At 39.7% G+C, this 21,743-nt stretch overlaps 1 protein-coding gene and 1 pseudogene across 1 annotated transcript in view; one reads left to right on the top strand and one right to left on the bottom strand.

Annotated features, from left to right (window-relative positions):
* Mipol1 (mirror-image polydactyly 1) overlaps nt 1-21,743 on the top strand; it is a 335,792-nt gene that overhangs the window by 29,338 nt on the left and 284,711 nt on the right.
* On the bottom strand, nt 21,103-21,190 carry LOC120093310 (U6 spliceosomal RNA; annotated as a pseudogene).

Genomic DNA, 21,743 nt, shown 5'->3' on the forward strand with positions numbered 1-21,743 from the left:
TAGAATTCTGCACTGAACCCATTTGCTCCTGGGTTCTTTTTGGTTGGGAGACTTTTAATAATTGCTTCTATTTCTTTAGGAGTTATGGAACTGTTTGATGGTTTATCTGATCCTGATTTAACTTTGTACCTGATATCTGTCTAGAAAATTGTCCATTTCCTCCAGATTTTCCAGTTTTGTTGAATATAGCTTTTGTAGTAGGATCTGATGATTTTTTTGAATTTCCTCAGATTCTGTTATGTCTCCCTTTTCATTTCTAATTTTGTTAATTTGGATGCTGTCTGTGTGCCCTCTGTTTAGTCTGGCTAAGTGTCTGTCTATCTTGTTGATTTTCTCAAAGAACCAGCTCCTGGTTTTGTTGATTGTTTGTAGAGTTCTTTTTTGTTACTATTTGGTTGATTTCAGCCCTGAGTTTGATTATTTTCTACTCCACTTTGGTGTATTTGCTTCTTTTTTCTTTTAGAACTTTTAGGTGTTCTGTCAAGCTGCTAGTGTATGCTCTTTCCAGTTTCTTTTTGGAGGCACTCAGAGCTATGGTTTTTTCTCTTAGTCCTGCTTTCATTGTGTCCCTTAAATTTGGGTATGCTGTGACTTCATTTTCATTAAATTCTAAAAAGTGTTTAATTTCTTTCTTTATTCTTCCTTGACCAAGTTGTCATTGAGTAGAGTGTTGTTCAGCTTCCATGTGTATGTGGGCTTCCTGTCGTTATTGTTCTTACTGAAGACCAGCCATAGTACATGATGATCTGATAGGATGCATGGAATTATTTCTATTGTCTTGTATCTGTTGAGGTCTGTTTTGTGACCAATTATATGGTCAATTTTTGAGAAGGTGTCATGAGGTTCTGAGAAGGTATATTCTTTTGTTTTAGGATGAAATGTTCTATACGTATCTGTTAAAACTTTCTTTTTCATAACTTCTGTTAGTTTCACTTTGTCTCTGTTTAGTTCTATTTCTATGATCTGTCCAGTGATGATAGTGGGGTGTTGAAGTCACCCAGTATTATTGTGTGAGGTGGAATGTGTGCTTTGAGCTCTAGTAAAGTTTCTTTTATGAATGTGGGTGCCCTTGTATTTGGAGCATAGAAGTTCATCTTGGTCGATATTTCCTTTGATGAGTATGAAGTGTCCTACCTTATCTTTTTTGATTACTTTTGGTTGAAAGTCAATTTTATTCGATTTTAGAATGGCTACTCCAGCTTGTTTCTTCGGACCATTTGCTTGGAAGTTAGTTTTCCAGCCTTTTACTCTCAGGTAGTATCTGTTTTTGTCTCTGGTGTGTATTTCCTGAGTGCAGCAAAATGTTGGGTCCTCTTTACGTATTCAGTCTGTTAGTCTATGTCTTTTTATTGGGGAATTGAGTCCATTGATCTTAAGAAATATTAACTAATAGTGATCGTTGCTTCCTGTTCTTAGAGGTAGAATTATGTTTGTGTTTCTCTCTTCTTTTTGTGTTGTTGCAAGGAGATTACTTTTTTTCTCTAGGGTGTAGTTTCCCTCCTTGTGTTGGAGTTTTCCATCTATTATTTTTTGTAGGGCTGGATTTATGGAAGTATATTGCATAAAATTGGTTTTGCCATGGAATATCTTGGTTTTTCCATCTATTGTAATGGAGAGTTTTGCTGGATATACTAGTGTGGACTGGCATTTTTATTTTGTTAGGGTCTGGATGACATCTGTCCAGTATCTTCTAGCTTTCTTATTTTTTGTTGTGAAGTCTGGTGTAATTCTGATAGGTCTGCCTTTATATGGTATTTGATCTTTTCCCCTTAATGCTTTTAATATTCTTTCATTGCTTAGTGCATTAGGTGTTTTGATCACTATGTGATGGGAGAAATTTCTTTTCTGGTCCAATCTATTTGGAGTTCTGTAGGCTTCTTTTATGCTTATGGTCATCTCTTTCCTTAGGTTAGGAACGTTTTCTTCTAAATTTTGTTAAAGATATTTACTGGCCCTTTATGTTGGGAATCTGTTCTCTTCTATATCTATTATTCTTACGTTTGATCCTCTCATTGTGTTCTGGATGTTTTGGGCTAGGAACTTTTTCTGTTTTACATTATCTTTGACAGTTGTGTCAGTATTTTCTGTGGTATCTTCTGCCCCTTAGATTCTCTCTTTTATCTTTTGTATTCTGTTGGTGATGCTTGCATCTATGACTCCTGATTTCTTTCCTAGATTTTCTATCTCCATGTTTGTCTCCCTTTGTTATTTCTTTATTGTTTCTATTTCCATTTTTAGATCCTGGATGGTTTTCTTCAGTTCCTTTACCTCTTTGGTTGTGTTTTCCTGTAATTCTTTAAAGAATTTTCGTGTTTCCTCTTTAAGGGCTTCTACCTGTTTACCTGTGTTCTCCTGTATTTTTTTTTAAAGGAGTTATTTATATCCTTCTTTTTTTTTTAAGATTTATTATTCATTTATTATATATAAGTACACTGTAGCTGTCTTCAGTTACACCAGAAGAGGGCATCGAATCTCTTTACAGATGGTTGTGAGCCACCATGTGGTTGCTGGGAATTGAACTCAGGACCTCTGGAAGAGTAGTCGGGTGCTCTTAACCGCTGAGCCATCTCTCCAGCCCCCTATTTATATCCTTCTTAAAGTCCTCTAACGTCATCATGAGATGTGATTTTAAACCAGGATCTTGCTTTTCTGCTGTGTTGGGGTATCCAGGACTAGCTGTGGTGGGAGAACTGGGTTCTGAAGATGCCAAGTGGCCTTGGTTTCTGTTGCTTAGGTTCTTGCCCTTGCCTCTCACCATCTGGTTTTCTCTGGTTTTAGCTGGTCTTGCTGTCTCTGACAGTGACTTGACACTCCTGTAAGTCTGTGTGTCAGCACTCCTGGGAGACCAGCTCTTTCCTGAAGGCATTTGGGTAAAAGCTGCTAGGGGTGTAGAGGGAAGTGAAAAGAATCCTGTCCCAGACTGCTCCTAGGTTCCTGTGTGCTGAGGGCTCCAGGCAGGTCCCTAGGAGCAGAAGAGGTAGTCTTACTTGTGCTCTCAGGTGTATCAGCACTCTTGGGAGACCAGCTCTCTCCAGTCAGAATCTGGGCACAGAGAGCTATGGCCCAGGGTCAGCTCCAGGCACAGACCACATGAAAAGAATTTCAAGTATATAGTTCATTGATATCAGTCACCGTCTATTTCCACAATTTCTCATCTTCCCAAACAGAAACTATGTTTCTATAGTATTTCCCCAATTTTCTCTTCTCCAAGTCCTTACAACATCTAGTCTACACCCTTCTATAAATAATATTTTCTTTTTTTTTGTACCTGTAACTTTTTTTTTTAATTTTTTTTTATTAACTTGAGTATTTCTTATATACATTTCGAGTGTTATTCCCTTTCCCGGTTTCCGGGCAAACATCCCCCTCCCCCCTCCCCTTCCTTATGGGTGTTCCCCTCCCAACCCTCCCCCCATTGCCGCCATCCCCCCAACAGTCTAGTTCACTGGAGGTTCAGTCTTAGCAGGACCCAGGGCTTCCCCTTCCACTGGTGCTCTTACTAGGATATTCATTGCTACCTATGAGGTCAGAGTCCAGGGTCAGTCCATGTATAGTCTTTAGGTAGTGGCTTAGTCCCTGGAAGCTCTGGTTGCTTGGTATTGTTGTACATATGGGGTCTCGAGCCCCTTCAAGCTCTTCCAGTTCTTTCTCTGATTCCTTCAACGGGGGTCCTATTCTCAGTTCACTGGTTTGCTGCTGGCATTCACCTCTGTATTTGCTGTATTCTGGCCGTGTCTCTCAGGAGAGATCTACATCCGGCTCCTGTCGGCCTGCACTTCTTTGCTTCATTCATCTTGTCTAATTGGGTAGCTGCATATGTATGGGCCACATGTGGGGCAGGCTCTGAATGGGTGTTCCTTTGGTCTCTGTTTTAATCTTTGCCTCTCTCTTCCCTGCCAAGGATATTCTTGTTCCCCTTTTAAAGAAGGAGTGAAGCATTCACATTTTGATCATCTGTCTTGAGTTTCGTTTGTTCTAGGCATCTAGGGTAATTCAAGCATTTGGGCTAATAGCCACTTATCAATGAGTGCATACCATGTATGTCTTTCTGTGATTGGGTTAGCTCACTCAGGATGATATTTTCCAGTTACAACCATTTGCCCACGAATTTCATAAAGTCATTGTTTTTGATAGCTGAGTAATATTCCATTGTGTAGATGTACCACATTTTCTGTATCCATTCCTCTGTTGAAGGGCATCTGGGTTCTTTCCAGCTTCTGGCTATTATAAATAAGGCTGCGATGAACATAGTGGAGCACGTGTCTTTTTTATATGTTGAGGCATCTTTTAGGTATATGCCCAAGAGAGGTATAGCTGGATCCTCAGGCAGTTCAATGTCCAATTTTCTGAGGAACCTCCAGACTGATTTCCAGAATGGTTGTGCCAGTCTGCAACCCCACCAACAATGGAGGAGTGTTCCTCTTTCTCCGCATCCTCGCCAGCATTTGCCGTCACCTGAGTTTTTGATCTTAGCCATTCTCACTGGTGTGAGGTGAAATCTCAGGGTTGTTTTGATTTGCATTTCCCTTATGACTAAAGATGTTGAACATTTCTTTAGGTGTTTCTCAGCCATTCGGCATTCCTCAGCTGTGAATTCTTTGTTTAGCTCTGAACCCCATTTTTTAATAGGGTTATTTGTCTCCCTGCGGTCTAACTTCTTGAGTTCTTTGTATATTTTGGATATAAGGCCTCTATCTGTTGTAGGATTGGTAAAGATCTTTTCCCAATCTGTTGGTTGCCGTTTTGTCCTAACCACAGTGTCCTTTGCCTTACAGAAGCTTTGCAGTTTTATGAGATCCCATTTGTCGATTCTTGATCTTAGAGCGTAAGCCATTGGTGTTTTGTTCAGGAAATTTTTTCCAGTGTCCATGTGTTCCAGATGCTTCCCTAGTTTTTCTTCTATTAGTTTGAGTGTGTCTGGTTTGATGTGGAGGTCCTTGATCCACTTGGACCTAAGCTTTGTACAGGGTGATAAGCATGGATCGATCTGCATTCTTCTACATGTTGACCTCCAGTTGAACCAGCATCATTTGCTGAAAATGCAGTCTTTTTTCCATTTGATGGTTTTGGCTCCTTTGTCAAAAATCAAGTGACCATAGGTGTGTGGGTTCATTTCTGGGTCTTCAATTCTATTCCATTGGTCTATCTGTCCGTCTCTGTACGAATACCACGCAGTTTTTATCACTATTGCTCTGTAATACTGCTTGAGTTCAGGGATAGTGATTCCCCCTGAAGTCCTTTTATTGTTGAGGATAGTTTTAGCTATCCTGGGTTTTTTGTTATTCCTGGGTTTTTTGTTATTTGTTATGAATTTGCAAATTGTTCTGTCTAGCTCTTTGAAGAATTGGATTGGTATTTTGATGGGGATTGCATTGAATCTGTAGATCGCTTTTGGTAAAATGGCCATTTTTATTATATTAATCCTGCCAATCCATGAGCATGGGAGATCTTTCCATCTTCTGAGGTCTTCTTCAGTTTCTTTCTTCAGAGTCTTGAAGTTCTTATTGTACAAATCTTTTACTTGCTTGGTTAAAGTCACACCGAGGTACTTTATATTATTTGGGTCTATTATGAAGGGTGTCGTTTCCCTAATTTCTTTCTCGGCTTGTTTCTCTTTTGTGTAGAGGAAGGCTACTGATTTATTTGAGTTAATTTTATACCCAGCCACTTTGCTGAAGTTGTTTATCAGCTTTAGTCGTTCTCTGGTGGAACTTTTGGGATCACTTAAATATACTATCATATCATCTGCAAATAGTGATATTTTGACTTCTTCTTTTCCGATATGTATCCCCTTGACCTCCTTTTGTTGTCTGATTGTTCTGGCTAGAACTTCAAGAACTATATTGAATAAGTAGGGAGAGATTGGGCAGCCTTGTCTAGTCCCTGATTTTAGTGGGATTGCTTCAAGTTTCTCTCCATTTAGTTTAATGTTAGCAACTGGTTTGGTATATATGGCTTTTACTATGTTTAGGTATGGGCCTTGAATTCCTATTCTTTCCAGGACTTTTATCATGAAGGGGTGTTGAATTTTTGTCAAATGCTTTCTCAGCATCTAATGAAATGATCATGTGGTTCTGTTCTTTCAGTTTGTTTATATAATGGATCACGTTGATGGTTTTCCGTATATTAAACCATCCCTGCATGCCTGGGATGAAGCCTACTTGATCATGGTGGATGATTGTTTTGATGTGCTCTTGGATTCGGTTTACCAGAATTTTATTGAGTAATTTTACGTCGATATTCATAAGGGAAATTGGTCTGAAGTTCTCTTTCTTTGTTGGGTCTTTGTGTGGTTTAGGTATAAGAGTAATTGTGGCTTCGTAGAAGGAATTCGGTAGGGCTCCATCTGTTTCAATTTTGTGGAATAGTTTGGATAATATTGGTATGAGGTCTTCTATGAAGGTGTGATAGAATTCTGCACTAATCCCGTCTAGACCTGGGCTCTTTTTGGTTGGGAGACCTTTAATGACTGCTTCTATTACCTTAGGAGTTATGGGGTTGTTTAACTGGTTCATCTGTTCCTGATTTAAGTTCGGTACGTGGTATCTGTTTAGGAAATTGTCCATTTCCTGTAGATTTTCAAGTTTTGTTGAATATAGGCTTTTATAGTAAGATCTGGTGATTTTTGGAATTTCCTCTGATTCTGTAGTTATGTGTCCCTTTTCATTTCTGAGTTTGTTAATTTGGACACACTCTCTGTGTCCTCTCGTTAGTCTGGCTAAGGGTTTACTATCTTGTTGATTTTCTCAAAGAACCAACTTTTGGTTCTGTTGATTCTTTCTATGGTCATTTTTGTTTCTACTTTGTTGATTTCAGCTCTGAGTTTGATTATTTCCTGCCTTCTACTCCTCCTGGGTGTATTTGCTTCTTTTTGTTCTAGAGCTTTTAGGTGTGCTGTCAAGCTGCTGACATATGCTCTTTCCTGTTTCTTTCTGCAGGCACTCAGCGCTATGAGTTTTCCTCTTTTTTTTTTTTTTTTTTTTATTTCCCCAACCCCAAGAACAGAATTTTTTTTTTATTAACTTGAGTATTTCTTATATACATTTCGAGTGTTATTCCCTTTCCCGGTTTCCGGGGAAACATCCCCCTCCCCCCTCCCCGAGTTTTCCTCTTAGTACAGCTTTCATTGTGTCCCATAAGTTTGGGTATGTTGTACCGTCATTTTCATTAAATTCTAAAAAGTTTTTAATTTCTTTCTTTATTTCTTCCTTGACCAGGTTATCATTGAGTAGAGCATTGTTCAATTTCCACGTGTATGTGGGCATTCTTCCCTTATTGTTATTGAAGACCAGTTTTAGGCCGTGGTGGTCTGATAGCACGCTTGGGATTATTTCTATCTTTCTGTACCTGTTGAGGCCCGGTTTTTGACCAATTATATGGTCAATTTTGGAGAAAGTACCATGAGGAGCTGAGAAGAAGGTATATCCTTTTGCTTTAGGATAGAATGTTCTATAAATATCTGTTAAGTCCATTTGGTTCATGACTTCCCTTAGTCTGTCTACGTCTCTGTTTAATTTCTGTTTCCATGATCTGTCCATTGATGAGAGTGGGGTGTTGAAATCTCCTACTATTATTTTGTGAGGTGCAATGTGTTTTTTGAGCTTTAGTAAGGTTTCTTTTACGTATGTAGGTGCCCTTGTATTTGGGGCATAGATATTTAGGATTGAGAGTTCATCTTGGTGGATTTTTCCTTTGATGAATATGAAGTGTCCTTCATTATCTTTTTTATGACTTTTAGTTGAAAATTGATTTTATTTGATATTAGAATGGCTACTCCAGCTTGGTTCTTCTGACCATTTGCCTGGAAAGTTGTTTTCCATCCTTTCACTCTGAGGTAGTGTCTGTCTTTGTCTCTGAGGTGTGTTTCCTGTAGGCAGCAGAATGCAGGGTCCTCGTTGCATATCCAGTTTGTTAATCTATGTCTTTTTATTGGGGAGTTGAGGCCATTAGTGTTGAGAGATATTAAGGAATAGTGATTATTGCTTCTTGTTATATTCATATTTGGATGTGAGGTTGTTTGTGTGCTTTTCTTCTCTTTGTTTTGTTGCCAAGATGATTAGTTTCTTGCTTCTTCTAGGGTATAGCTTGCCTCCTTATGTTGGGCTTTACCATTTATTATCCTTTGTAGTGCTGGATTTGTAGAAAGATATTGTGTAAATTTGGTTTTGTCATGCAATATCTTGGTTTCTCCATCTATGTTAATTGAGAGTTTTGCAGGATACAGTAACCTGGGCTGGCATTTGAGTTCTCTTAGGGTCTGTATGACATCAGTCCAGGATCTTCTGGCCTTCATAGTTTCTGGCGAGAAGTCTGGTGTGATTCTGATAGGTCTGCCTTCATATGTTACTTAACCTTTTTCCCTTACTGCTTTTAATATTCTTTCTTTATTTTGTGCGTTTGGTGTTTTGACTATTATGTGAGGGGAGGTGTTTCTTTTCTGGTCCAATCTATTTGGAGTTCTGTAGGCTTCTTGTATGCCTATGGGTATCTCTTTTTTTAGGTTAGGGAAATTTTCTCCTATGATTTTGTTGAAGATATTTACTGGTCCTTTGAGCTGGGAGTCTTCACTCTCTTCTATACCTATTATCCTTAGGTTTGATCTTCTCATTGAGTCCTGCATTTCCTGTATGTTTTGGACCAGTAGCTTTTTCTGCTTTACATTATCTTTGACAGTTGAGTCAATGATTTCTATGGAATCTTCTGCTCCTGAGAATTCTCTCTTCCATCTCTTGTATTCTGTTGGTGAAGTTCGTATCTACAGCTCCTTGTCTCTTCTTTTGGTTTTCTATATCCAGGGTTGTTTCCATGTGTTCTTTCTTGATTGCTTCTATTTCCATTTTTAATTCCTCCAACTGTTTGATTGTGTTTTCCTGGAATTCTTTCAGGGATTTTTGTGACTCCTCTCTATGAGCTTCTACTTGTTTATTTATGATTTCCTGGAATTCTTTCAGGGATTTTTTTTTTAAGATTTTATTATTTATTCATTTATTATATATAAGTACACTGTAGCTGTCTTCAGACACACCAGAAGAGGGCATCGGGTCTCCTTACAGATGGTTGTGAGCCACCATGTGGTTGCTGGGAATTGAACTCAGGACCTCTGGAAGAGCAGTCGGGTGCTCTTAACCCCAGAGCCATCTCTCCAGCCCTCTTTCAGGGATTTTTGTGATTCCTCTCTGTAGGCTTCTACTTGTTCTCTAAGGGAGTTCTTCACGTCTTTCTTGAAGTCCTCTACCATCATGATCAAATATGATTTTGAAACTAGATCTTGCTTTTCTGGTGTGTTTGTTTTGATGGGAGAATTGGGCTCCGATGGTGCCATGTAGTCTTGGTTTCTGTTGCTTGGGTTCCTGCGCTTGCCTCTCACCATCAGATTATTTCTAGTGTTACTTTGTTCTGCTATTTCTGACAGTGGCTAGACTGTCCTATAAGCCTGTGTGTCAGGAGTGCTGTAGACCTGTTTTCCTGTTTTCTTTCAGCCAGTTATGGGGACAGAGTGTTCTGCTTTCGGGCGTGTAGTTTTTCCTATCTACAGCTCTTCAGCTGTTCCTGTGGGCCAGTGTCTTGAGTGCACCAGGGAGGTCACTTGCAGCAGAAAAGTTGGTCTTACCTGTGGTCCCGAGGCTCAAGTTCGCTCGAGGGGTGCTGCACTCGAGCTCTCTGAGTCAGCAGCAATCAGGAAGATCTGTGCCGCCGTTTCCGGGAGCTTCAGTGCACCAGGGTTCCAGATGGCGTTTGGTGTTTTCCTCTGGCATCTGAGATGTGTGCAGTGTGCAGTCTTTTCTGGTTTCCCAGGCGTGTCTGCCTCTCTGAAGGTTTAGCTCTCCCTCCCACAGGATTTGGGTGCAGAGAACTGTTTATCCGGTCTGTTCCTTCAGGTTCCGGCGGTGTCTCAGGCGTAGGGGTTCTGCCGCTCCTGGGCCCTCCCCCACGGGAACCCAGAGGCCTTATACAGTTTCCTCTTGGGCCAGGGATGTGGGCAGGGGTGGGCAGTGTTGGTGGTCTCTTCTGCTCTGCAGCCTCAGGAGTGCCCACCTGACCAGGCGGTGAGGTCTCTCTCCTACGGGGTTTTGGAGCAGAGAGCTAATAATATTTTCCTTTTGAAGTATTTCCTATAAGCAGACTTGCAATATTATCTGGGTTTTTGTGTAACTTTACATTTCCACCAGCAGCTTTAAAGTTTTGATTTTTCTCACAATTTTTTCAAATGCTTTTTTTTTTTCTTTTTTTATAGATTTGCACTGACCAAGATTGCAACTGGTGGGTGACTTCTCTCTTTTTTTTTTTTTAAGGATTTATTCATTTATTATATATAAGTACACTGTAGCTGTCTTCAGATACACCAGAAGAGAGCATCAGATCCCTTTACAGATGGCTGGGAGCCACCATGTGGTTGCTGGGAATTGAACTCAGGACCTCTGGAAGAGCAGTCGGGTGCTCTTAACCACTGAGCCATCTCTCCAGCCCTTGTTTTGTTTTTTTAATGTCAGTCATTTAATGTTTGTCTATGAGTAATATCTTATAATTTTATTTAAAGATTTATTTATTTTATGTATGTGAGTAATGTGTAGTTGTCTTTATGTAGCTCCAGAAGAGGGCATCAGATCCCATTACAGATGGTTGAGAGCCACTATGTGGTTGCTGGGAGTTGATCTTATGACTTCTGGAAGAGCAGACATTGCTCTTGACTGCTGAACCATCTCTCCAGCCTGTCTTATAATTTTATTTGGGTTTTCCTAATAGCTGGTAATGTGATCATTTATTTATTTATTTATTTATTTTTTATTAACTTGAGTATTTCTTATTTACATTTCGAATGGTATTCCCTTTCCCGGTTTCCGGGCAAACATCCCCCTAACCCCTCTCCCTCCCCCTCTATATGGGTGTTCCCCTCACCATACTCCCCCCATTACCGCCCTTCCCCCAACAATTACGTTCACTCGTGGTTCAGTCTTGGCAGGACCAAGGGCTTCCCCTTCCACTGGTGCTCTTACTTGGCCATGCATTGCTACCTATGAGGTTGGAGCCCAGGGTCAGTCCATGTATAGTCTTTGGGTAGTGGCTTAGTCCCTGGAAGCTCTGGTTGGTTGGCATTGTTGTTCATATGGGGTCTCGAACCCCTTCAAGCTCTTTCAGTCCTTTCTCTGATTCCTTCAACGGGGGTCCCATTCTCAGTTCAGTGGTTTGCTGCTGGCATTTGCCTATGTATTTGCTGTATTCTTGCTGTGTCTCTCAGGAGAGATCTATATCCGGTTCCTGTTTCTCAGCAGATAGCCCATGGCTCTGGCATCTTGAGCATCTTGGGGTCTCCAAGGCAACTTCAGTGTTACAGCTTCTTGTTTCAGTGTCTGGGATCCACACATGATCTTCTGGGCTCCTCCAAAGGGCTGGTGTCACTTCTTCAGCTCTGCCCTCAGTAGCACTCTCAGCTCAGGTCGATCCACTCCACTGCTGCTGCTGTTCTTGATGATCATCCCATGGTACTGGCATTTCCAATACACTGGGGTCTTCTGTTGCAACTAGGCTTCACCTTTCATAGGCTCTCTTCATTGGTGCCAAGCCTCAAATCCTTTGCATCACCCCTTCAATCCTGGGCTGTTACCAACAACTGAGTCTGCACCTTCACCCATGGCCTTTCACGGCCTCTCATTGTGCCAAGCCTCAGCTGCTCCATTTATGCTTTCAAAGCCAGTACCACCTGGGTGAGTCTTAGACATTACCAACTACAACTGTAGCAAGAGTTATAACCTTGGCTAACTCTGGAACACAGGCTCTTTGTGCTGTTAGAAAACACTTCCCAGAAGATTTCACCTCAGTGGTATTGGTCTCTTCTTAATCATCACTCATTTATTAGCTCCAGCTGACCAGCATCAATTGTCCCAGTAGTCCCTTCTGTTTTTCAGTCTAAAGCCAGAGCCAGATAGCTGAAGCTGCAGTGCTCTACTACTTGCTGAGGTTGGAACATGACCCCCACGATTCTATTCCCAGCTTTCTGTTTTCCAACTTCCTCACTGTCTGAACTTGGCTTTCCTGGAACTTGACCTTGAACTCAGAGATCTGCAAGGCTCTGTCTCCTGTAATCCTGGGATTAAAAGTTTGTACCACCATGCCTGGATTTAAGCTTTTCTTCACCTAGAACCTGCTTTGTCCTAGGCTGACCTTGCCTTCAGAGATCCATTTGGCTTTGTCTTCTTGGATTAAAGTGTGTACCACTATGGGTGAATTTAAATTTAGCTGGATGGGATCTTGTCCCCAGATTCCTTTAATATGTTGTCTCCTTGAACATAGATTCAGCTCACATTTCATTTCCTGGTGCCCATTTAATACTCGAACCATATATTTTATATTTTTCCTTTCTGCCTTTGACTCAGGTAGATTCTTCAGACAAGGGCAAAAAGTAGCCACATTCTTCACCAAAATACCACAAAAATAGTCTCTAGGCCACATAATGAAATTCTTCTCCATTGAAACATCTTGGGCTACGTCTGCACAGTACAAATTAATCTCAGCAACAAAGTCTTTCATATTCGTATTAGGATATCTGGTAAGCCCCATTTAAAACGTTCCACTGTTTTCCAAATCCAAAGTCCCCAAATCCTCATTCTTTCAGACAAAAGCATGGTCAGGCCTATCACAGTAATACCCCGTCCCTGGTACCAACTTCTGTCTTAGAGTTTTACTCCTGTGAACAGACACCATGACCAAGGCCAACATTTCCTTGGGACTGGCTTACAGGTTCAGAGGTTCAGTCCATTATCATCAAGGAAGAATGGCAGCATCCCTGCAGGCCTGGTGCAGGAGGAGCTGAGAGTTCTGCATCTTCATCTGAAGGCTGCCAGTAGAAGACTGACCTCCAGGCAGCTAGGATGAGGCAGCTAGGATTAAAGCCCACGCTCACAGTGATACGCCTACTCCAACAAGGCCACAATTACTCCAATAGGGCCACACTTTCTAAAAGTGCCAACCCTTAGGCCGAGCATGTACAAACCATCACAGTGGGAAATGCTGTAAAACTTTCTTACATTTTTTCTTATATCTTGTTCATAATCATCCTAATTCCTTTTAGAGAGTCCCTACCTTCCTATCCATCTAACATCATGCTTTCTTGTTCATTCTCATGGAAAAAAATTCTCTTCAAATACCAAACCAAACAAAAAATATGTATGTGCACACACATAAACACATATACATATATTTAAACAGGAATAAAACCAAAGCAACAACAAAAAAGAAAAAAAGAAAAAAATCTACAAGTCTGTTGTTGGCCAATTATTTCTAGGCATTGGGCCTAATCAGGAGTGTAGTTGATATACCCAGTGTCATACCCATCAGGTATCAATTGCAAGTAGACCCATGTCCTTTCTCAGTGCTGGGAGTTTTGTTGGTTTGCATCTGTGAAAATCTTGTATATGTTGTCTGTTTCTGTGAGTGTATATGATGTGAATCACTCCTTTTGTGTTTGGAAGATGCTGTTTCTTTGGAGTCCTAGAAGTCACCCACTACTCCTGGCCCTTAAAATCTTTCTCCTAACTTTTGTTCATAGATTCCTGAGCCTTGATGGAGAAAATGGATTTGACAACATCCCATTTAGGGCTGGATGCCACCAAACCTCGTGCTTTCCTCATGTTGTCCAGTTGGTGGGTCTTTGTGTTAATTACCATGCAAAAAGAAGGCTCTGTGAAGGGAGTTGGGTAATGTTCTGACATATGGGCATAGCGATATGTTGTTAGGAGTCACTTTATTTTTATGTTCCTAGAGTAGAGTAATGGTAGTAGGTCTTAGCCTAGGGACTAGGACCTATCTAGTCTGAGGTTCTTGGCCACTTAGTGGTTTCGAGTATGATGCCAGGATAGGGAACACTATGATAGCAGAATGTCTTACAGGAATGTTGTCTTGAGCTGGGTGATATTGTTGATGACTCATCTCCTCTAGTAGGATCCAGAGCACCTTACAACATCATGGACACTCGTCATTACGGCCGAAACTTTTAGTTGGATACAAAGACTGGTTCTAATGCTTGATTCAATCAAGAATCTGTGTCCAAATGCTAAAGGTTCTTGTCCCCAATAGGTTTTTGATCAATGAATAAAGAGATCAGCGGCCAATGGCTAGGTAAAGGGATCCGGGACAGAACACTTAAGAGTTGTGCAGGCTAGAACTTTGGAGTCGGGGTAGGGGGTTGGGTGGAGGGAGAAAGAGAGTCGCCAAGACTCTGGGGAGAGAGATGGATGACATTTAGAGCTGCAGAGGGAAGATATTTATGATGTAGTTGGAAGGGAAAGCAGCCCCTAGAAAGGCTGCCCAGAAGTGTCTTGGGCAGCTATAGACCCCTGGGCCTCACAGAAGGTAACAGAGCAGCGAAGTTAAAGGTAGGTTTAGAAGGTATTGAGCCAGGAGTACCTGAGGGAAACATGATGTTAGAACTGCCCATCCTTTTAGCACCAAGGCATTTCAAAAAAGAGTAGGGTGTGTGTCTTTCATTTGTGGGTCCAAAGAGCTGTGGGCAGGTGGCTGGAAGTGCCACCCACCAGGAACATAAAGCAGAGTAATTAAGACCTTCATGCTATAGGGTACCAGCTCAATTTCTCTGTGTTCAATGACATAAGTAAGTGGTGTCTTCAGAAAGGCCTTACCATCGAGTTGTAAAGAGTAACCAGTAGCCTTGGCATAGCCTTGGTTATAGTCTGCAGTTAGGGAAGAGTGTCTATGAGACCCTTTCGGCCAGCAATTCAGCAAACTTGAACCATTCCTAACACTGAAAGTTTTAATTGGTGACATTGATGTCTTGTTGGGGCATTGCCTCTCCATTATATGGTGACCCCATTTAAATACCTTTCATATATGTGTGTTTGGAAGCTTCTATGGTGGAAGGATTCCTTTTTTGTTTGTTTGTTTATTTTAATTATATGAGTACACAGTAGCTGTCTTCAGACACACCAGAAGACAGCACTGGATCTCATTACAGGTGGTTGTGATCCACCATGCTGGGAATTGAACTCAGGACCTCTGGAATAGCAGTTAGTGCTCCTAACTGCTGAGCCATCTCTCTAGACCCGGAAGGATTTCTTTTTTAAAAGCCCCTTAGTGTTAATGTCCTGCTCTATATTCCCTACTTTACTTTACTATTTCCTTCTCCATTTAGATCTCTTATTCCAGTTTACTGCCTATCTCTCCACAACACTATCTTTCTTCTATTCTCCTTCTTTCCCATCTGATCTCTTACTAGGTACCTAACCCCTGTCAATATTCTGATTGAAACACACATATCTAAAACTTAAAAGCTAACATCCACATATATGAGAAAACCTGAAAATCTTGTAACTTATCTTAACAGGTGATTAATATTCCATTCTGTAAATGCATTATGTTTTCATTATTTAGTCAGTAGTTCATGAAGACCTAGGTTATTTCCATCTCTAGCTATTAGAAATAGAGCAGCAATGAACATGGATGGGTAAGTTTTCTGAATAAGATGTACAGTGGATATGTGCCCAAGGATGGTCTAGATGAATCATAAGGTAGATGGATTTTCAGCTTTTTGTGGAACCACTCCACTGATTTCCATAGTGGCAGTACTGGTTTGTACTCTGAATAGTAAAGAACACACATTCCCTTTTTCTTACATCCTCCCTAGCATGTGCTATCTTATTTGGTTTTATTGATCTTGGCCATTCTGAGTGGGATAAAATGAAATCTCAAAATAGTTTTAACATGCATTTCTCTGATGTCTAAAGGTGTTAAGTATTTCGTTAAGGGTGTCTCAGTCATTTTTCTTTCATTTTTTTGAAAACTCTGTTTTGTGATATACCCCATTTTAAAATTGTATTATTATTACTATTATTCTTTTGATGTTCAGAATTTTAGTTCTTTTTTTTTTTTTTTTTTTTTTTTTTTTTGGAGCTGGGGACCGAACCCAGGGCCTTGCGCTTGCTAGGCAAGCACTCTACCACTGAGCTAAATCCCCAACCCCCAGAATTTTAGTTCTTTAAATAGTCTGAATATTAATACTCTATACGATGTATAATTGTTAGTTTTTTCTCCCTCATTCTGTAGGCTTCTTTTTCGCTCAAACGATGGTGTCTTTTGCCATACAGTAGCTTCATGAAGTTTCATTTTTTAAGTGTTGGTCTGGTATTCTATTCAGAAAGTCCTTTCCTGTGCCAATAACTTCAAGTCTGCTTCTTTCACTTCTCTGAGATTCAGACTGTCTGTTCTTATGTTAAGGTCCTTGATACTTGTGAGTGAGTTTTGTGCAGGGCTATTGTTATGGATCTATTTGCATTCTTCTGTATGCAGCCATCCAGTTTGAGCAGCACTATTTGTTGAAGATACTATCTTTTCTCTATGGTGTATTTTTGGCTTCTTTGTAAAAAAAAAAAATCAGGTTTCTATAGATGTATGGAATTATGTCTGGGTCCTCAATTCAATTCCATTAGTCAACATGTCTTTTATTACTGTAGGTCTATAATACAACTCTAACTCTGGATACATCCAATCATTCTATTATTATTTAGGATTGTTATAGCTATCCTGGATTTTTTTTTTTTTTAGTATGTTTCCATGTGAAATTGACTTTTTTCAACTTCTTTGAAGAATTGAATTGGAATTTTAATGGGAACTAATTGAATCTGTAGATTGCTTTTTTGTGATGGCCATTTTCATGATATTAATCCTACCTATCCAAGAGCATAGGCAGGAGATCTTTCCATCTTCAATTTTTTTCCTTCAGTTTCTCTCTTGACATCTTAAAGCTTTTATTAATCGACTCTTACATTTGCTTGGTCATAATTATTCCAAAATATTTTTTTGAGGTTGTAGTGAATGGTAGTATTTCCATGATTTACTTCTTAGTATGTTTGTTGTTTGTATTTAGCAAGGCTACTGAATTTTGTGTGTTAATTTTATATCCTTTGCTGAAAGTGCTTATTAGCTATAGTTTCCTGTGGAGTTTTAGGGTCTTTTATGTAAAAAATTGTATCACTTGCAAATAAGGATTCTTTGACTTCTTTCCTATCTGTATTCCATTGATCCCCTTCAGTTGTCTTATTGCTCTAGTTAACATTTCAAGTACTACATTTGAATAGGTGTTGAGAGTGGACAACCTTGCATTGTTTCTGATTTTAGTGGAAATGCTTTGAGTTTCTCTCTCTCTTGATTTGACTGTTAGCTTGTTGTAAATTGTCTTTATTATGTTGAGATATGTCTCTTGTATCTCTGATTTCTCCAGGACTTTTATCATGAAAGGATGTTAGATTTTATCAAATGCTTTTTCTGCATCTAGATGATTTCTACATCTAATTAGTCTTTTTTTTTTTACTTTTATTCTCTTTATGTGGTGTTTTATGGTTATTGATTTATACATGTTGAAGCATCATGCCCCCATCTCTGGGAAGAAGCTAACTTGATCATGATGGATAATCTTTTTGAACTGTTCTTAGATTTGGCTTGTAAGTATCTGAGATTATTTTTTGCAATTAATGTATAATTTTCTTTTTGTTGAATATTTTTGTAATTTTGGAATTAGGGTAAAAACTGTTGAATTCTCAGATATTCTCCAAAGGCTCATTGTGCATTCGTCTTTACTATCACCCACCACAGTTTTACTGACTGAGAGCTGTACTTGACAGATTTTCAAAGACATTACTGTCCTTACAGTAGGCATTGTGGTTAATAGTAAAAGATTGGTTCTGTGGCAAAAGGGAATCAAAAGCTCATGTTTATAGCCTTCAGTTCTAGTTTTCTGTAAATACCCTATCTATCATTTCTTGCTTAAGGAAATAGCACTGCTTATGTGCTAGTTCTAGAAGGCTATAGAGGCTTTTCTTGATTGGCTTCAGTTTTCCTGTTGTCCAATGTCAAGGCAGGTTGATATCCATGGGCGGTTTCTCATTCTTTGAGGAGAAAGAGATGGGAATTGGGGAGGGGAAACTTCAATAGGGATGTAAAGTAATAAGTGAATTAATTAAAAAATGAAATAAATTTTAAAAATTACAAAAAATAGAAAAGAAAGAAATAAAATAAAAGAATAACAATTTTTAGAGGCGGGTATTCCAGATAGTACTGTACTAGTTCTGCATACAGTCCTCTTGCCTGTACTACCTCATGGTAGATGACACCACAGTTTCAAGAGCACGTGCAGCAATGAGTGACCTTTGTGAAACAGGAAGCCAAAAAGAGTTGGGAGGAGTCAGGTTGTTTTTTCTATAATTCATGCTAAGAAATAAGCATTATTTTTCTAAGGTAGACCCTTAATGACCTAAAAAACTCCCACTGGGCCCTGCCTCTTAAAGTTTCCATTGCCTTCCACCTCACTACAATGGGGACTGAACTTCTAACGGAAGCCCTCAAGGGACAAAGCACAGTAGCCCATATAATGGCCTTATTTGAATGATTGACAGATCCAGGACATGGTGAAATTTTATGATCTCAGAATTGCTTGGTGACCTTTGATGATAGGTACAGTTTCTGACTAGGCCCAGGACAAGCTTGCTTATTGTAGAGTTGTTGGTCCTGAGTCTGTTCTCCACAGGGCATGGCTGCTTGGGGAGGCAGGACTTGAAAGTTGACTGAGCTTACCCCATGCTGTCGCCGGGAGGGTGTGGGAAAGTGCAGTCTGAGGTGAACGGGACAGCCAGAGCTAGCTTGGGAGTCCTGGGCCTTCGAGACCTAACAAGGCCAGGACCATTTGGTTTCCAGGCTCTTGAACATGTATACAGTGCTGGAAATGCAGAAGAGCTGAGAACAGAGTGGGGGTCCAAGAGCTGGATCTAGCCCAAGGCCGGGGGGAAAAAGGGGGAATCTCCAGCTGGTCCAGCTTGACTGCAGGCTTGGGCTTGGTGGCAGTTGTGGCTGGGAGCACAGAGAGGCCTTCTACAGGAGACTAGGTGGCAGCTCTGTAGGTGAAGGCCTCCTCCATGGCTCCCCACAGCAGAGCCTTTCATGGTCCCACAGCTTATCATCTAAAAAAGTGATGTATTGACATTTACATTAGACAGAGTATGGTTCTCTGCTGCTATCTGAGAATATGCTGAAGTATAGTAATTGGTTTCTTTCAAAGGCTTCCCTCTTCATTCATGTGTCAGCAGTAAGGATTCTTATGAAGGTTCTTGAATATAGAGTCATGGTGTCATAGTCTGCCGGTATCTAGAGGCACTGCCTAAAAGATGATCCTTTTAAAACTCGGTCTTGCTTAATAAACAGTAGTGTGTATGCTTATAAATGAATTTTTACAATTATTAAGTTTTGGTGACAGGGCACCACTCTGTAGCCTGGAATATAGTAGACCTTGGATATATGTCAGTTCTATGTCAACCTAATGAGTTGCCACATCTACTTTCTATAAATATTGCAGTGAGTTATAGAATTTACTTATTTTTGTTGCCTAGATTTGTTATTTTTTGTATAAGTTAATATCTATCAATTGATAAAAAGGTTTGAAATTTTGAAGCAGAACAGTATAGTCCTTATCACTATATATATATGATTCCTCTCTAAAAGCCATTAATTCTATTAGTTAACAATTACTGTACATATTTAAGAAATATATGGTTCTATAAAAAGGATCCATCTACAGTGGGGATGCCCTTAAAATATAATATGAAATATTTTGGATTCATAAAGTCATGAGTTGAACAGATAATAAACTTGATGACTTGTACTATAAGTAATTAAGGTGCTGCTTCAAGGTGTAGCATGTGGCCTCTTAGCAATTTGGTGAATGTGGTGGTTTGAGTGAGAATGGCTCCCACAGGCTTATATAATGCTTAGTCATCAGGGAGTAGCAGTATTTGAGGTTTTGAGGTCTTATGAAGTCCACACCAGACCCAATCTCTTGGCTTTGGATCAGGTGTAGTTCTTAGCTACTTCTCTAACACCACACTGCCTATTACCCATGGTAATAATGGGTAAGACTCTGAAACTGTAAGCAAGCCCCCAATTAAATGCCCTCCTATACAGGAGTTGCCAAGGTCATGATATCTCTTCACAGCAACAGAACAATGAAGAGAACAGTGAGAGAGATGCTTGCTAAAGGTGACAAAGTATATCTACCCTATTTGTCATATGCACTAGACTATTGTTAATAACTTAAACATTTCTTTTTTTGAATATATGAATAACAAACTAATTCACATCACTTTATTCAATGGTGCTTCAAAACTTTTAATGCCAATTCACAGACATTACACATCTTTCATAATCAACATGGAGTGGGGCTATCACAAAAACTGCTGCCTCTGTGTGGCATACGTTCTAGCTGGTCTGCCTTGTGTGGCCTCAGTGGGAGAGGATGCAGCTACCCTCACAGACACTTGATGAATCAGGGTGGAGGGATATCCAGGGGCCCCCCACTCGCTCAGGAGAAAGGGAGGGGAATACTGAACAGAATGTAAAGTGGATAAATAAAAAAAAAAATCATCCTTTATGGCCATGTTAACTAAACACTTTTTATGATTCACATCCCCACATTCTTCTGTCTTGCTCCTGTCTCCTCTTATTTTCTTCTTTCTCTAGAATAATAGAGCTGAGAAATCTGTCAGGAAACATATAAATCTTTGCTTGATTTTGAAATAGTTTCAATACTTAAGACAGGGTAAAATTTATTTTCTGCTTCCTTATTTGTAATTTTATAAGTGATTTTCTTACAAAACTCAAAATGTCATTAAGACAAGAAAGTATTTTATAGCAATTATTATATTTTATAAATTGCACATCATATGAATTAAAATTTCCTGAAAGATGTAATATTCTTTTTTAAATTGAAAAATAGCATATTAATTAATTAATTTATTTAATACCTTTTTATGACTATAAAAATCAGTTTCTTAAATTATATTTATTATTTATGTATACACTCCAGATTTTATTCTCCTCCTAGCACTCGACTCTTCCACATCCCATACTGCCACCCCCATCCCCTATGCCCCCTTAACCACTACGCCTCCCATCTCCACAAGGATGTCCTCACCCCACCCACCCCACCAGACCTCTCACTAAATTTCCTGGGCTTCCAGTCTCTTTTCTTGATGCTGTACAATTGTATTCCTTAATATTGTAGGTAATATTTTAAATTCAGTTAATTTTCTAATTTGAGATAGTTTTTTTTTTAATATGGAACACTTCATGAATTTGCGTGTCATCCATCTTCTCTGTATTGTTCCAATTCTAGTATATGTGCTGCCGAAGCGAGCACTTGAGATAGTTTTTGAAAAAAATAAATTCTGATTAAATGTATATATCTTTCTTTCCTTCCTTCCTTTTTTCTTCCTTTCCTTTCCTTTCCTTTCTTTTCCTTTCCTTTCCTTTCCTTCCTTCCTTCCTTTCTTTCTTTTTTCTTTCTTTCTTCACTCCAGATTTTATTCCCCTCCTGGTCCACCCTCTGACTGTTCCACATCTCATACCTCCTCCCTGCTCCCCCTGTCTCCATGAGGATGTTCCCACTCAACCCACCACCCCACCAGACCTCTAAACTCCCTGGGGCCTCCAGTCTCTTGAGGGTTAGGTGCATCTTCTTTGAGTGAACCCAGACCTGGGAGTTCTCTGCAGTGTGTGTTGCCTGGTTGGTAATCCAGTGGCTGAGAGGTCTTGGGGGTTGAATGTGTACATCTGTATCCTGAGAAACTCTTTATAGTTTGGTAAAACAGAGATAACATAACAAATTTAATTTGCAATCAAATTTTTTTCTTCAAGGAAAGATTTATAGTTTGGCTTCTTATGGTTTTCATTGTCATACTGAATTTTTATCT

This window comes from Rattus norvegicus, chromosome 6 (assembly GCF_021556685.1).
Source record: "Rattus norvegicus strain SHRSP/BbbUtx chromosome 6, alternate assembly SHRSP_T2T, whole genome shotgun sequence".
Taxonomy (NCBI): Eukaryota; Metazoa; Chordata; class Mammalia; order Rodentia; family Muridae; genus Rattus; species Rattus norvegicus.